The following is an 18,082-nucleotide window of genomic DNA, read 5'->3' on the forward strand; positions in this document are numbered from 1 at the left end:
TGTACAGGCATTAGTAATTTATTGCAGAAAGCACAGGGGATAGAACATATTTGTCCTGCCAGACTATAGAACATTGAACTTCTGTTCAAATGATCTTCTTACAGGAGGATCTGAAAGCATGTTTTAACAAGCTTCCCTAAAGGAAACTGCTTGCTCATAAACCACATGGTATACAACGTCAAAGAAATGATATCCCATTCATTCATTATTCATTCAATTAATATTTATCAAATATTTGCTACATGTCAGGACTCAGCTAGTTGGCTGGCAATAAAGAAGAAACAGACATGATCTCTGTCCTCTTAAAGCTTATAGTCTAAGGGAGAGGACAGGTATTAATTGGTTAATCGCTGAACTATGAAAAGTGCTACAATAGAGGGGGCAGGGTGTGCTATGTGAAAGTGAAACAGGGGTCAGGCAAGGCTTCTATAAGGAAGTGCAGCTTGACCTGAAGGATGACTCAGCATTAACTAGATCAGAAAAGATGTAAGCACATTCCAGGCAAAGGGGACAGCATGTACAAAGGTCCTGTGGTAGTGTTTATGAAGGGCTGAGTGCAAACCAGTGAGGCCAAAGCAGAGAGAGACAGGGAAATGGGGGCTGTGGTGTGAGTGAGAAGGTAAATAGGGGCAGACAGTGCAAAGCTTTTCAGGCCATGTTAAGGAGTTTTATCTTCATTTTAAAACAATAGAAAGACATTGAAGACTTTAATCAAGGAGGTGATATAATCAGACTTTTCTTGTATCAGTATAATATGACTTAAATGTTGTGTACAGAATAGGTTTGCAGGGGACCACAGTAGGTAGAGGGGGGCTGGTCACAGTGCTCTTATTATTCAGGTGAGAGATGGTGTTGGCTTTGGTCCCGTTGTGGCCCCAAAAGAGGAGGAGAAGGAAGAGTAGGAGCAGCAACACAAGTGGAGAAATACTGAGCAGGTATTCAGTGATGGGTTAGACATGAGGGTGGTGGAGAGAGAGGCGTCAAGGATGGCTCCTCGATGTCTGCCCTATACAACAACTGTGCAGTTGTCTTTGTCACAAGTGATGTCTGTCTGTTTACAATACTCTTATCTCTACCTCCCACACCCCCGCCTCAAACCACCTCGCCTGTAGTCACACTCGGCTCTGATGCAGAGCAAGCCAGAGCTCATTTCCCAGGATTTGGGAGGGAGGCTTCTCAGGGGTTCACATCTCCTTGCAGCATGAGAAAAATATGATGTTAAAGACGTCCAAGAAAACACACCACTTAGCAGACACTCAGTAAATACAGTATGGTGGTTAGAAGCATTCAGAGACCTCCCCAGAAAGACAGGGTACCTCAAAGTCATAGCATTTTTTTGCATTATATTCCTTTAACAACAAAAGTAGCTAAAGAAGTAAAATATTAAGGAAGAGGACTAGATTACAAAAATAATTCCAAAAGGAGAGATTGGCCTAACTGATCACATGTCTGCCCCTGGACAGCCACAGTGCAGAAGACCTGACTGTGTCCTATGGGGGAAGAATCAGGTCTCCAAGGACAAGGTTAAGAAATTGGGGAAAAGGCAAAGAACATTTTTGTGTATCCATTCAATGGACTGTTTTGAGTCCTTAAAAAATCATGTTTTTGAGACAAGTTAATGGCATGAAGATAATGCTTGCTATTTAATGTTAAACAAGCAGAAAAGAGGATAAAAATAGGGTTTGTCTATGCATGGAAGGATCCCAGGTACTTTCCATTTTCTTTTGTGTATCTTCGTATTCTCCAAATTTTCTGCAGATAGTTTTTATTTTTAACAAAATACTGTTTAAAAACAGAAAAATCAAACACTGCTATTCTAGAAGAAGCAAAGGGTAATCACGATTCTATTTGGCACATCTGAGGCATCGCTGATCATTTCCTAGGAAGATAATTTACCGATTCAACAACGAGTTACTGAATGTCTATTGTGTGTCAGGCCTTATGGTGAGTCCCATAAATACAGAAATAAAAAACACAGTGCCTGTGGCCCCTCTTACATCCTCACAATTCAGTGACATAGACACATAAACAATGACAGTACATAGAAGGCCACTTGTGCGCCAATGCACAGTAAGTATAAGTCATGAGAATGTAGAGGAAGGGTCCCTAACGCAATCTCTGCAACGTAGGGAGGACTTCCTGGGAATCTGCAAGAGTAAAGGGGTTGAGGAGAGGTGGAGAAGAGCATTCAGAGCAGAGGAGTCATCTTAAACAAGGAAGAGTCAGCAAATGAAGTGACACGCTAGGGGAAATAGCTTAGTACAGCTGACAGGCAGTGGGATGTGTCTGGAGAGCATCCCTTAAGCTAGATCATAAGGGACCTAAAGGTCTGGATTTTGTGCAGATGGCCATGAGGATCACAAAAGGTTTTAAGTAGAGGAGTGATTCACCGCATGGAGGAAACTTCAAGGCCAAGGGCAAAGACCCATGAAATGTCACGATGGAACACTGTCCATGGAATTTCAGCATAAAAATTGCAGACGAAGCCCACCAGTGGACTTTACCTGGGCTGGCAGGAAATCTGTAACCAAGTCATTCTGTCTCTGCAGTCCAAAACTCATAGTTAGGCCTGCTGATTCATCGAGGGTTTTAGTTTGTTTGTTTGTTTGTTGTTTTTTACTGAATCCAATAAAAGCTCTCAAGCCAAGTTTTGATTATACAATAATTTGAAGTGAATAGAGTTCACATTGGGTCAATCTAACACCCCAAATGTGGGTGAAACTGAAAAATTTAGTCCATTAGCAAGAGGTTTGAAAATATCCAATTTGATATGTGTTTGGAAACGGCAGACCAGAGGACGAACGCTTTGGGTTTGACTTGGACCCCTGGCCCGGGGAGAGCCATTCACAGGGTTATGTGGTGTGAACCGATGTCACGGTCACCATTTTAATCTAGGAGCTAGCATGCCCTGTTGAGCACCCAGTCTTCTTCTGATATGCCAGCTGAATCTACTTAAATCTCCCTCTTGTTTAATTCCCCATCTCTGTTTCCCCTGCTCATTTCCTTTTCTCCCATTTTGTAGTGAAATCAGATGGAGTCAGCAGGGACATTATTTAGATGCAATCCATCTTCTTCAGATTATATGGAAACGACTATATGGAAATTCTCACACTCCACATTGTTCTGTGTTCCTTTAAAAATCAGTATTCTGGACCAATGAGTCTATATACTCTATGTTAATATTGTCTATTTTCTTCCTTCCTTCCCTCCCTCCTTCCCTTCTTCCTTCCTTCCTTCTTTCTTTCCTTTCCTTCCTTCTTCCTTCCTTTCTTCTTTCCTTCTTTCTTCCTTCCTTCCTTCCTTTCCTTCCTTCCTTCCTTCCTTCCTTCCTTCCTTCCTTCCTTCCTTCCTTCCTTCCTTCCTCCCTTCCTCCCTCCCTCCCTCCCTTCCCATTAAAAGTCTTCAGTCCCCTGGGAAGGAGAAAAAAAAAAACCTCTAACAAGAATATTTGCTGAACAGTAATTTCATTATGAAGTTGGCAGGGAGCAAGTACCCATTACCTTCAATTCCCCCATCTAATTTCTAGGAAGGATGATCCATATTTCCACAGGCTTTCTTCCCACTTAAACTTACTCCAGAGCAGAATTCTTTACCCAGGGAAAAACCATTATACACCCCACTGCTTGGTCCCCATTAACACCTGCTGGGCACTTGTATTAAACAGTAAAATCTTATCACTGTTTTGTTTATCTCTTGAAAATTGATTACAAAACTTTTAGTGACCAGATGAAATATCAGAAATTCTGGCTGCTGCTAAGCTTCGAATTACATCTTCGATGTTTCCACCAGGAGCAATAAACACATGAAGACATGCTGGCAAAACGTGGACATGGCGGAGGCTCTGATGGTTTGCAGAGGGTCCACTTCTGTGTTATTATCGTCCATTGACGGTAAAGTGTCAAGTTGTTGTTGTTGTTTTAATCAGTGAAATACATAACAGAAAATATGTAAATTATGTGATGCACACACCTACAAATTTCCTTTGGTATCTACAGCCTCACGTGTATGAAGCTGAAGTCCAGGTGAAAGAAACATTTCTCTACGGCTTGCATTTTGTGCCCTGTGAAATGCTGGCGTATGGGGATCAGAAGTAACATGGAAAAACAGGTGGACTGTTTTCCCTATATTATGACTGCAAAGAAATTGGGCCAGAATTATCAAGGTCTTTCTAGATCTGCTCTAATATGGTAGCCACCACCAACCGGTGGCTATGGAGTACTTGAAGTGTGGTTAGTCTGAATAGAAATGTGCCGTAAGGGCACGACATACTGGATTTGGAAGACTTTGTATGAAAAAATAGTGTAAAAGATCTCATAAACAATTTTATATTCATTTAATGTTGAAAAAATTTAGACATTGTGGTCGCAGTAGGATACATTATTAAAATTAATTTCATCTTCTTTTTACTTGTTCACTGTGTGGCCAGATAATTTGAGATGATAAGTGACTACATTATGTTTCTACTGGACAGCTGTCCTGGACCATCTTTGGTGTTTCATCTTGTTATTTAACCAGCAGATGGACGGTGTGCATCATGAAGGCAGGGACCTCTTATGCCTTGTTTTCTATTGTATTTTTAGTGCCGAACAGAGTGCCTGGCACATGGCTGGTGCTAAAATAGATAGGCGCAGAGTGAATTAGAGAATGAATTGCTATTGCTAGCAATTGTTGGGGTCAAAGCCTGCCTCTGCTATTCCCCAGCTGTGCCACTTGGGGTCATATATTTAAAATTCTCTGAGCTTCCACTTCGTTCTTTGTAAAAACAGATCAGGTTAAACCGTATGAAGTAACCATGATGGTTTCATGTGGTTTAACCTAACAGATCCCGCACTCCCAGGTGTGTGGGTGGAATTAGCAATAGTGCACATAAAATGTCCGGCCCGATGCCTGGTACACAGCTGTTGCTTAAATAGTAGCTAACCTTTACATAAAGTTTCCATGTATTTTTTTCTTCCACCCTGTCATATTTCCTAACACCCCACCCCAAATGCAACCTCATCCTTTTAAAGCCGGGCTTATTGCGGCCATTCTGGGTACTCATTGCCAGGATCCTTCTTTCTTTTTGTCAAAGGCCAACCATATATGGGCTGCATAAGCTCTTTCAACTATTACTTAAAGTGCCTCATTCCTCCAGATTTCTATTTTCTCTCTTTTGCCTCGTAAGTCTCCTTTAACTTTCCAAATCTGATTATTCACAATGTTCTCTAGACATATTATTATTCACTATTTCCCTTCAGACTGTAATTCTCTTACTGTTTCATAAATGCCCCCAGAACCCATTCAGTGTGTCTCAATTTTCAGTTAATTTTCCATCTGCTTTGCTATTTCTCACGTTCCCCAGGCCTTTTCCTGAATCGCACTAGCCCTTAAATGCCTCCTCAAACTGCTTTAGTGTCACCATTTTTTTCATTTGTCATTTAATTTACATGTTTTTGGAAACAGAGTCACTGTTTTCTTTACCCTTTTTCAGTTCTCAAGACACTCTCATTTTTACAAAATAGTTTGGCGCTTTCCGTCTTCCTCTTGGTGGTTTGAAATCCCTTCCACTTTGATGTGTTTCTCAGCACCCTCTCATCCTCCATTAACCATTCCCTTTTGGGCACAAATCCTCTCTTTAGAGCAAACTCATGGTTTTTCGACTCCCAACTCCTGCACCACACCTTCCCCGAATACGCCCTCACACCATTTCTTTTCAGCAAGTCTCTTAATGAGTGTACTTTCCTCTTTGCCCCGGTTCTTAACTTCATATACTCATTGGTGGTTTCTCATTTCCCCTGAATGATTACCAAAGGCATGACCGAAGAGCTGAGACTTAAATGTCAGGACAGAAATGTAATAACTCCAACACATAGATCTGCATAATCCAGGCCAGCATAATTCAAAACGGACTCAGAAACTGCAGCATAATGAAAAAGAAGAAGAAGAAAAAAAAACCCAAAACAAAGAAACAAAACTGGGTTAAAAAAAGAGAGGGGAGTATTTACTCTTTCTCAAATTCCATTGTGGCCAATTAAAAAATGATAATAATAATGTTAGTTGTCTTGGCTAAGCAATACTAATTAAAAAAAATTAGAACAGGAGTGGTAAGCTCCAAAAAGGCAGAGATCTTTCTTTTGATCACTGCGATTCTAAAACACCTAAAAGAGTGTCCTGCAGTACAAGCTTAAAAGTATTTGTTGAATAACCGAACAAATGAGTGAGCAGGCATAGGCTGCTGGGAACTTGCTCATTCAACGTTTATTTCCTGTGCAACAACTGCAGAGAAGCAATTCTGCAAGACGACTGTTTAGTTTAGGAATCAGAAAGCCTGGGTTAGCATGCAGTTCTGTGGCTCCCAGTCCCGGGTAAGTCTCCTAAATTCTCAGGGCATCCATCTCCTCTTCTGTAAAAGTCAAGTTATGATAGCCACATCTCTGTGTAATTAGAGGGATCACATTAGATGACATTTAATGAGAGAGGTATGTAATGTGACCAGCAGAGTGTTGGCACATAATGGTGTCTGGTAAATGACGACAGCGGGGGTAGTAGTAGGTGTCACGGTTTCACATATTTATCTTTTTTCCTTCTAAAATTTGAAATTAAAAGGCTTTCTCTTAGATGCTCGAGGATCATTTTGACTGCTAATCCCAGTTTTCCAAGGGAGGCAATGAACCCTGTAGGCCCCTACCCCAAGCTAATCTGATTACTCAGAGCCCCAGGTACCCCTGGACCAGGCTATGGTGCAAGAGTGCTGACCCAGGTGCCAGCCTGCCCTTCATGACTCCTGGGCTTCCCATCTCTGCTTGGTGAGCACACCTGAGCCAAGGTGACTTTCTGAGGACATGCCCCGCCAACTAACTTTTGTAATACAATTTCTAAGTTTAAAACATGGAGTAAGTTAGGGCAAAGCTTTCTCTGTAAGTGTGACCATTCTATCTACCCCATCACTAGACAACATGCTTGACCCATTTGGCCAAAGGTCTGCAGTGGGAACAGGATCTATAGTAGGATCTAAGATGCATGCCCTAATTCTACTTTATCAGGAATTATTGGAAGCCTGAGTGTCCATTAATAAAGCAGTTCTCAGGATCTCTTGCTCCTTATATGTGTGGTTTTTTCAGGAACATGATGGGGGATGTGGAAATTCTTGAAATTCTGGATAGTATTTTGTAACACTATCAAAATAGTACTGAACATATCACCATGAACCTCTAATGGCTCTGCCTCACCTAACCATTTGGAACTGGCTGGCACAGGGGTCAATGGATTCATCCCCTGCAATAAGCATCTATTCCAAGAGAGCTGGAAAAAAGTAGGCAACATGACAAGCAGTTTCTGTGAACTCCCTGGATCACCTGTGTCTATGCTATCAAATTATTCAGGATCTCAAACAGGCAGATGTACATGGATGTTGACTCCTCACCTTCCCCAAATGTGCAGAATGAGATGGTGTGAATCAATTCAAAGTGCAACTTTATCCAAGAATCACTGGGTATCCCCCTATCCTGGAACCTTAGGCCCCATGAGAAAAGGGGATTTGTCTATCTTGTTCTTGGCTGTTCCCCCTTTCCAGAACCTGGAACAGTGCCTGGCAGAGAGAAGCTGTTCAGCACATATTTACTGAGGGAAGGAAAAGTCTCAGGTCTCTATCGTATTCTCTAGCCCTCTGACAATGAGCCCCACTTTCTCTATCTGTTCAGAGCATGTTCACCTGTGCTCGGTGGGTCTCTGGGGACCCGAAGAGGTAACTAAGGCAGAGGAGAAAGGCTGGGGCCCAGGAGATGGCAGATCGTGGGGCTTCTCAGCCTCCATAATCATGTGAGCCAATCTCTCGTAGTAAATGTCTTTCTCTATATAAATATCTTACTACTTCTGTTTCTCTGGAGAACCCTGACTAATACAACCTGATACCTACCATCTGCCAGAGGAACTGTGAAAATAAAACACAAATCTGCAGTGAATACGATGCAAAGGGGTCCCCCCTGCGTTATTCATAACCTGCACAACTGTATCACCTCTGCCGGGTTACAAAGTACTTGAGGACAAGAGTACATAACTCAGTTCTTTGAACTCTAGGAACATTGTCAGGTAGAGAGAAGAGCAGATTAGGGATTTGCAAGCTAGAGTTGAGTTTTAAACCCTCCATTATTGGCGCTGTGCCTTTAAGCAAATCATCCAACTCCTCTGAGTCTCACCTCACTCCTATGTCAATGGGGTAAAACACCACTGTCTTAGTCTGCTCAGGCTGCTGTTACAAAACACCATAGATTGGGTGACTTAAACAACAGGCACTTATTTGTCACAGTTCTGGAGACTGGAAGTCCTAGGTCATGCCTGGGCAGATTTGAATCCTGGTGAGGATTCTCTTCCTGGTTTACACACTATCTTGCTCTGTTCTCACATGGCCAAAGAGTCAGATCGCTAGTCTCTTCCTCTTTTTTAAGGACACTAATTCCATCATGAGGGCCCCACCCTCACAACCTCATCTAACCATAACAACTTCCTGAAGACCTCACCTCCAAATAACATCACACTGGGAATTAGAGCTTTAGCATGTGAATTTTGGGAGAATGCAAACATTCAGTACGTAACAACCACACAGCGTTAATGAGAAGTTTTACGGTGCTCGGGCTAAGAGGTAGGATTGACATCTGTAAGTAGTATGAACAACTATCTCAGTTTTCCCAGAACTGAGGGATTTCCCGGGGCATGGAACATTCAGTGCTAAAACCAAGATCATAAGTTATGGACCATAAATTAAGAGTTTGGTCCAGTAAGCAACACCTCAAAAGCACATCTATCGAAAGGCCTCCAATTCATTTCTTATCAAACACATCCTCAATTCAAATAAATATTAATTGAGTACCTATACTATATGCCAGCAACATGCAGGAGATAAAATGGTAAGTAAAAAACTTGTGGTCCTTCCCTTGAAGTCACTTACAGTTTAGGGAGAAAGTAGGTTTTATATCATAATTCCAATAAATGGTAATATATTTGCAACTAAATTCACTGATGCTATAGGAACATTAGCAGGGGGACCTAATCTATCAGAATACTGATTAGTCTTCCATTGCTCCATTTCTACTTGCTTTTTTTCTGGGCAAACACCAAGTTGAGCTCTTGGAAGGAATCAAAAACTCTCATGCTTTCCAGGTATGAGACAGGACAGATAACATCAAGGGCTGAAACGGACCAGATACAAGATTATAGAGAATGATGAAAACCCCAGCTAAAGGCATTCAGTAAATTAATTTTAAAATAATACTGTAAATGAAATGTAGCATATCTACTAACCACTCATTTGAACTCTCTGTTCTAAATTCAAACTTAGGAATACTCATATTCCTTCCTCCAGCAAAAACCCTGCTTCCTTCTATGCCCATATAGCTCACAAGATTGCATCCCTTGGACTTAATGGAACTTAAAAGCTTTTGCACAGCAAAGGAAACCATAAACAAGATGAAAAGACAACCCTCAGAATGGGAGCAAATATTTGCAAATGAAGCAACTGACAAGGGATTAATCTCCAAAATATACAAACAGCTCATGCAGCTCAATAACAAACAACCCAATCAAAAGATGCACATAAGACCTAAATAGACATTTCTCCAGAGAAGACATACAGGTGGCCAACAAACGCATGAAAAGATGCTCAACATCACTAATCATTAGAGAAATGAAATTCAAAACTACAATGAGGTATCACCTCACACCAGTTAGAATGACCATCATTAAAACATCTACAAACAATAAATGCTGGAGAGGATGTGGAGAAAAGGGAACCCTCTTACACTGTTGGTGGGAATGTAAATTGATACAGCCACTGTGGAGAACAGTATGGAGGTTCCTTAAGAAACTAAAAATAGAACTACCATATGACCCAAAAATCCCTCTCCTGGGCATATACTCAGACAAAACTATTATTCGAAAAGATACATGCACCCCTATGTTCATAGCAGCACTATTTACAATAGCCAGGACATGGAAGCAACCTACATGTCCATCAACAGAGGAATGGATAAAGAAGATGTGGTACATGTATACAATGGACTATTACTCAGCCATAAAAAGGAATGTAATTGGGTAATTTGTAGAGACGTGGATGGACCCAGAGACTGTCATACAGAGTGAAGTAAGTCAGAAAGAGAAAAACAGGTATCGTATATTAACACATATATGTGGAATTTAAAAAATGGTACAGATGAACTTATTTGCAAAGCAGAAATAGAGACATAGAGAACAGATGTATGGATACCAAGGGGGGAAGGAGGGGTGGGATGGATTGGAAGATTGGGATTGACATATATACACTACTATGTATAAAATAGATAACTAATGAGAACCTGCTGTATAGCACAGGGAACTCTACTCAATGCTCTGTGGTGACCTAAATGGGAAGGAAATCAAGGAAGAAGGGATATATGTATACGTGTGGCTGATTCACTTTGCTGTACAGCAGAAACTAACACAACATTGTAAAGCAACTACACTCCAATAAAAAAAAAAGATTGCATCCTTTGTAGGTGGCTTACTGACACACAATAAGTTCCCTTATTTGGAAAAGCAGCAACTCCCCCACCGCCCACCCCGCCCACTATATACACCAGAATATCTATTCTTCTCCTCTCCTTTGGCCATAAAAAATAGATCCGGTGGGAGAGGGAAGTGCACCTCTCCCAAGCTGCAACCATCAGATTCTCTTTTCTGAAATTTGAAACGTGATGGTTGAGACAGAGACCAGAAATTATTTGATCGGGACAAAGGTGAGAGTAAATTTCCTTCATCAGTAAATGTTGCCTCACCTTCTGACCTTTCCAAACCTTGGCTGCTTAATATTTACTTCGATTTTTCAAGATACCCCAGTAAAGTCCCAATGTGTTTTCTATCATTCCTCGTTCATTACCTCCTTTTGTTTAATTGAGCTAGTCAGAGTTAATTTGTTACTTACTACCTAAATACTTTAAATAATACATTTTACCTGGGCTGTTAAAAGATCTTACCCGGTCTCTAGACTCGCTGTATAGCATCCCTTACACTCATTTGAAGCCTGCCTGCCAGGTAAATGTTCGGAAACCTCAGTTCCGATTATATACACCTCTGCTCAAAAGCTTGAAATGGCTCCCTAACGTCCAAAGCTAAAATCCATGCTCCTCAGCCAACTTTAACTTTCAACCTTACTTTCTAAAACTGCTCTTTACATACCTTGCATTGGAGCAGACCCAAACACTTATGGTGTCCTTGTGATTTCCCACTTCTTGGCTATTTGTTCCTACATTTTCTTCCACTGGGAAAACAGTAAAAGCTGATGTTTCTTGCTATGACCATTTCTTGATGATAGATTTTCCCCTACCTGGCCAATAGGAGTATCACTGGCCACAGTGATTGGTTCAGGGATGGGCACATGACTCAACCTCATCCAATCAGAATCCTTCTCCGGGAATATTCTGTTGCAGCTAGAGAGAATACTGCCTCTCTTGACTTAAGGAAATACCGTGACAAAAGTATGTGAACCCACACCTAGTTAAATGTGCTCTTTCCCATCTCAATGGGATGAAACAGTGAGCCATAACAGAGAGAAACATGAGAGAGAAAGGGAAAAAGAGTGAAAGAGAGAGAGAGAGAGGGGTTTGAAGACATCATTTGCACCTGGATCAAGATATGGCAGATAAGACGTACACCCCATATATGCCTTTCCAGTAGAATAGACCAATACATCCTTTTGTTTTGTTTTTTAACTTAATGAGAATTGGTTTTCTATAATTTAATATCATAAAAGTCTCAATGAATACAAAGATTTTTCTCCCCTGAATATTCATATATTCAGACTCCCCAAAACTGAGCACAGAGTTCACCTCTTTCCAAAATGTTCACTGAGCTTCCAGCCTCAGCTCCCTCCTTGGAACTCTCATCACTTCCTCTGCAGCTCCCTTTCTACCTTGTTGCAGAGTTTTTCACACACTTACAAATCATCTCCTTTGCTGGAGGGTAAACTCCCCCAGGGATCATGGGCCCTGTCTGAGTTGGTGCCACACGCCCTGCACCCTGAGCACAGCGTCCAGCGTATGGTAGGTGATCAGTGACCATTTGCTGAATGAACAGGATCAGATTTTCATCTGGCCAGAGCTGGAGGCCTCAGCAGCACAGAGAATGTTCTGGGGTGCTGGATGACACCTCAGAACCATCAGGACAGAGTTAAGTATGTCCTGGCCTAAACAGCAGTCTAAATGCTCCCCAGTCTCATAATGAAACTTGAAGGCCCTGTGTAAATTCAGCAGTAATAATGTTTCACATCCTGCCATGGATTTCTGGTGTGGAAATCTGCCCCCCAGAAGACTCAGCTCCGCAATCCTGCCCTGCCCTGATAGTCCTATCTTCTCCCATAACTGCTAGATTGCTTTCTTGATGGGAAAGAAAATAATGTAATTATTTCCTAAAGAGCAAAGAAGAACTGCTATATCAATGATGGCTGGGTTTTTTAAATAAATAATAGAAAGAATAAAGCTCTTTTTTTTTTTTATAACTCCTCTTCCTATTTGTTTACCACATCGCTTTAAAGGATTAATTTTACAACTATGGGGAAATAATTGTGGGGAGAGTAGGAAGAAGAAAAAGATGAAACAAAAGAGTAGTAAGGAGAAAAAGAAGGAAGAGAAGTTAGAAAGAAGGAAAAGTGGGGGGGGGGAAGGGAGAGAAAGGTAGACAGGGAAAGGAGTGGAGAGAGAAGCCTGGGAAAAGGAGGGATGATATTTTCTCCCACTTGAATAATAAAACAAAATGGAGTCTGAAGCAGAGCAGGGCCCTTCAGGAAAGCTGGAAAGCACTCTGTGGGAGGAGATCCTCACAGCAGTAGGATGAGCAAGAGAGAGGGAAAGAGAGAGAGGCAAGATGGAGGGCGTCCAGAGCTGGTCGCGCAGCAAGCAGGAAGGGGACCAGCGGGAAGAGGTCCCATGTTGTGGTCTGGCACCGAGCCCTCCCTGGTGACACTGGAAAAGTAGGTCACTTTCAGAGCTGGCTGGGGAATGAATGGTCAGCCAGAACAGTGGTGGGAAGTGCGGATGCTGAGTGAGAGGTTGACCTACGCACAGGACCTGGGAGATGGGGCACCTCCCTAGCGCAACGGGAAGAATGAAAGCCAATTCTAGACAGCACCATCCAATAGACTTTTCCCAAGGATAGAAATTCATACATCTGTGATGTCCGTTACGGTAGCAGCTCGCCACCTAGGGCTACTGAGCTCTTGAAATGCGGAGAGTGTGATTGAGGAACTGAATTTTCCATTTTATTTTATTTTAATGAATTTAAATTTAAAGAGCCACATATGGCTACTGGCTGCCATGTTGGACAGCTTGAGTCTGAAAGCCGTGTGGATCACATTCAAGAAGGAACTGATTGCCAAGAGGAACCAAAAGGCTGTTTTGTGAAATGTCATAAGTGTACGTTTCAGGTGGCACACAGATTCGTTTCGATGGTGCATGGGTTAACTTCATTTGTAGGATTAAATTTGTTTATTTTAATATATATTTGAAAGTGGAACTAGCATATCAGACACATTATTTCATAGATATCATTGCTTAGGAAGAAACTATAGTGAAATTTTATCTCTAAAAATGTAAATCAATGTAAATAAAAAGTACTATGTGAAAAATATCACAGTGGGTTTAGAGTTATGAAAAAGTAATAAACATATTCATATAAATGGAATCATACGATGTGTGGCCTTTTGGGTCTGGCTTTTTTCACTTAGCATCATGTCTTCAAGGTTCATCCATGTTGGAGCATGTATCGGCATTTCATTCCTTTATGGCTGAATATTATTCCATTCTATGGATATACAGATTAAGCTTATCCATTCATCTGTTGAGGGACATTTGCTTACACCTTTTGGTTATCGTGAGTAGTGGTGCTATCGACATTCATGTACGAGTTTTTGTTTGAATATCGTTTTTAATTCTTTGGGGTATATAACTACGAGAGGAATTGTTTGGGGTAATGAAGAAGATAGAGGAACTAGTTATCTGTGGAACCACTATCTGGAACTAGACAGTAGTGATGTTTGAACAACACTGTGAATGTACTTATTACCACTGAATTGTACAGTTTAAAATGATCAATCTTATGTTATATGTATTTTAACATGATAAAAAACTGGTTTTAAACAAGTAACAAAGAAAATAAGTAGTTGGTTGAATAAAGACTGAGCTAATTCAAAAGATACAATAAGTAGTCTGAATTGGGATATGAGGTTTATCAGAGATCCCAGAGTTTTTTAGATCTAAGCTTCTATCCAAGAATCATTTCTACAACCACTCTGGCAGAAAGGTCAGCCTAGACACCAAAAGCACAAGAATAAATAAGTGGGACTGCATCAAACAAAAAGCTTCTTCACAGCAAAAAAAAAAAAAAGATCAACAAAATGAAGAGGCAACCTATGGAATGGGAGAAAAATCTTTGAAAATTATATACCAGATAAGGGGTTAATATCAAAAAAAATAAGAAACTCACACAGCTCAATAGCAAAAAGACTAATAATCTGATTTGTAAATGGGCAAAGGACTTGAATAGATGTTTTTCCAAAGAAGACAAACGGTCAACAGGTACATGAAAAGATGCTCAACATCACTTATCCTCAGGGAAATGCAAATCAAAACCACAAAGAGATATCACCTCACACCTGTTAGAATGGCTATCATCAAAAAGACAAAAAAGACAAGAGATAACAAGTGTTGGCAATGATGTGGAGAAAGGGAACACTGGTGCACTGTTGATGGGAATGTAAATTGGTACAACAATCCCACTTCTGGATTAAATCCTAAGGAAAAAGGATCTGGAAGAGGTATCTGCACTCCCATCTTCTTTGCAGCATTATTCACAATAGCCTAGACATGGAAACAAACTAAGTGTCCATCTACAGATGAGTGGATTTTTTTTAACGTGAAATTTAAACACACACGCACACACACAAAACGCACGCACAATGGAATATTATTCAGTCATAAAGAAGAAGGAAATTCTACCATTTGTGACAATATGGATGGCCCTTGGGGTATTATGCTAAGTGAATTAAGCCAGACAGAGAAAGACAAATATCGTTATGATATCACTTACACGTGTAACCTAAAGAAAACCAAGCCCATAGATACAGAGAACAGATTGGTAGTTGTCAGAGGCATGTGGTGGGGAGTGGCCAAAATGGGTGAAGAGGTCAAAAGGTACAAATTTCCAGTTATAAGATAAATAAGTTATGAGGATGTAATGTACAGCACAATGACTATAGTTAACAATACTGTAGTGCATATTTGAAAGTTGCTAAGAGGTAAATCCTAAACATTCTCATCACAAGAAGGAAAATTTCGTAACTATGTATGGTGGCAGACATTAACTAGACTTATTATGGTGATCATTTTGCAATATATACAAACATCGGATCCTTTCGTTGTACACCTGAAACTAACACAATGTAATATGTCAATTACACCTTAATTAAAATAATACTCATCTCATACGGAGTCTTAAAGAGCAATGCACAGAAAGCACTTCGTACAGATCCTGAAACATAGTAACTGAAGAATAAACATTAGTTATCACCGGCATTAACAGGCACAATGAAAGGGGGGATCTGAGCCAAGGGACAAAGTCTACTGAATTCCACACCTACAGGGCAGCAATGGCTGTGGGTGGAACATTCAGCACAAGTGGGTAGAACATTCTAAGGCAAAGAAATCAATGGACCAAATGGCCTCCAGGTAGAAGGGTTTTAAGGTTATTTATCTAAACTGACAGAACGGCCTGCCTTCACACTTGACCCCAGCACACTGCCGAACCCCTTCCTGACAGACAGCTGCCCAACTGTTGGGCAGGTCCCAGTGTCTGAGTGCTACCTCCCCACTTCCTAGGAGGGTCCCTTTCACCGACAGCTCCAAATAAGTGTTTAGCAAAGACTTCCTTCCACTGAACCAGAATTATTTCCTTGGAACTTCAACCTGCTGGCTCTAATTCTCCACTGTAAGCAAAGGAGACTAAAAAACTTTAAAACTCTGAAGACAAGTATTATTGTGTCCCCCTTGAAAGTCCCTTCCGGGGATTCTTCAGCCATTGCTCATGTATATTAGACACAAAGACTCCTTTCCATTCAAAAGCACACCTGTAGATTCTTCTCTCTTTTCTCCAGACAGAATGTGGGATTTTCGGAATATGTTCAGAAGGAGATCCTATCCCAGGAAGCTTTGTGTAAAGATGGATAGGCATTCACTACAATGAGGCAGGCAATCCTGTATTTCAAGTCAAAGAAGTAATCGAAACCAGTTTCTTTACGTTTCCCCTCTACCTGGGAATTATTAACGATGGTATGAAATTGGGAGTTCAACATGTGCCAGGCTCAGCGCTGCGTGCTGAACGTAAGTCACTGCATTTCACACCCCAACGAAGCAGCTAATACAGTCAGTCAAGAGAGTGTTCACACGTTTCAGAAACTGGGTCTCATATCCCTTAAAGGAGCTCTGTTCTACGCTCCATTTGCACTTCACTCATAAAAACGCTCTTTGGTAAGAACTATTTGATGTACAAGGTTCCTTTGTTTTAGCTTTGCCTTTAACTAAGAGGTTACATTTGCATTTCCCATCTCAGTCCTCAAAGCCTGCTGAACCTGTGGAAGGCAGATCACATCCGTGTGGGCTTGAAGTTTGAGAAAACATTTTCTCCATCGCCTCTCTGGGAGGGCTACTGTATTTCATCCACTGGGGTCCTTTCTACTTGCAGCTGATTTTCAAAAGAAAAAAAGAAAGGAAAAAAATTACAAAAATCCATTCTGTGGGGGCACTGGAACCAAGTGTGTGGAAACAATTCAGAACAGAGGCTCCTGAGAATCTATGATTTATAAGAAAAGTAGAACATCGTTCTTAGTCCAAAAGATAATGCACTTCCAATATTAACGTAATAACAGAGACTAATTTCTTCCAGTTGAAGTAGAGCCAGGAATCAAAAATGCCAAATCATCATTTAAAAATGGCAAATTTTAGTATTTCTCTCCTTGACAGAAACACCTAGAAAGAAAATAAAACTTTACAGAACTGCCAGTTTCCAACATGCTGGCAGCCAAGCCCAGCGGATGCACCGACAAGAAAGGCAGACCTAAACCAGCACAGCAGGGGCACCATGTGGCACATGGACAGCCTGCCACCATACTGGTTTCTATTTCAGACAACAGAATTGTCCAACACTGTCTAGTGGAGCTAACTCACCTAGCTGTGTGGCTGACAGGTCTGCACCTGCGTTCAACATCAGATCTGGCTTCTGAGCAGAACAGTCTAACCCAGTCCCCACCATGGTAAACCACAGTAGAACCTCTTCCCCACCTACACTCTCAGCAACCAGCCCCAGTGCACACGATCAGCTGTGGCACAGAAGTTAGGTTCACTGAAGATGTATAAACGGGCCCAGAGTGAAAGGAGCTGGAGCCTAAGGGGCTTTCAGATCCAAAGCTGAGGGAGGAGCCTGTGAACCGAACTTGCCGTGAATGCCCTATTAGCTCCATCACCTGGATCTGTCAGTAGCAGTCAGATCAGCCCCCAAAGATGCAAAGCCTCAATTGGAAGCTGAAGCATCCCACTGCAAAGGCAGCTAAGCAGCAGGACAGCCAACAGCGGCATTTCCCACATGCAGGGAGGTGCATATGTTTCCATTTATTTGCATCCTATTGACTATGCAGAATTCTTAAGAAGGCCAGTGGAAGAAGCTGAAACTGACAGCAAAACACGAGTCAGGAAAATAGGAATCAACTGGTTAAGAAACATATCAAAATTGGGAAGCTGGAACGGAGTCTACTATCCTTAATAACAGCAACACCCTTCCTTAGGAAGAATAGCATGGACCCAGGCAACCATCCAAACACTCTGATTAAAGTAGAAAATACACATGAACAAATTTTTCTATGATGGCAGCTTTACAGTCTGATTATTTTTCAAGGCAACTGCTCCAATTACTTGCTTGTCTTTGCCTATGTGGTAAGAGACAGCATCCTAAAACTTTTACTTTTTTCTTTTTTTTTACCAGGAGTCACAGCAGAAGTGTGCTCAATGCGACAAATTTGTGTGACTCCTATAAA

General features: G+C 41.3%; 1 protein-coding gene across 2 annotated transcripts in view; it reads right to left on the reverse strand.

The window, feature by feature from the left end:
• Window positions 1–18,082, reverse strand: part of GRIN2A (glutamate ionotropic receptor NMDA type subunit 2A) — a 364,371-nt gene that overhangs the window by 115,046 nt on the left and 231,243 nt on the right. The gene's annotated exons all lie outside the window — the stretch shown is intronic.

The sequence above is a fragment of the Delphinus delphis genome, chromosome 15 (assembly GCF_949987515.2).
Source record: "Delphinus delphis chromosome 15, mDelDel1.2, whole genome shotgun sequence".
Classification (NCBI taxonomy): Eukaryota; Metazoa; Chordata; class Mammalia; order Artiodactyla; family Delphinidae; genus Delphinus; species Delphinus delphis.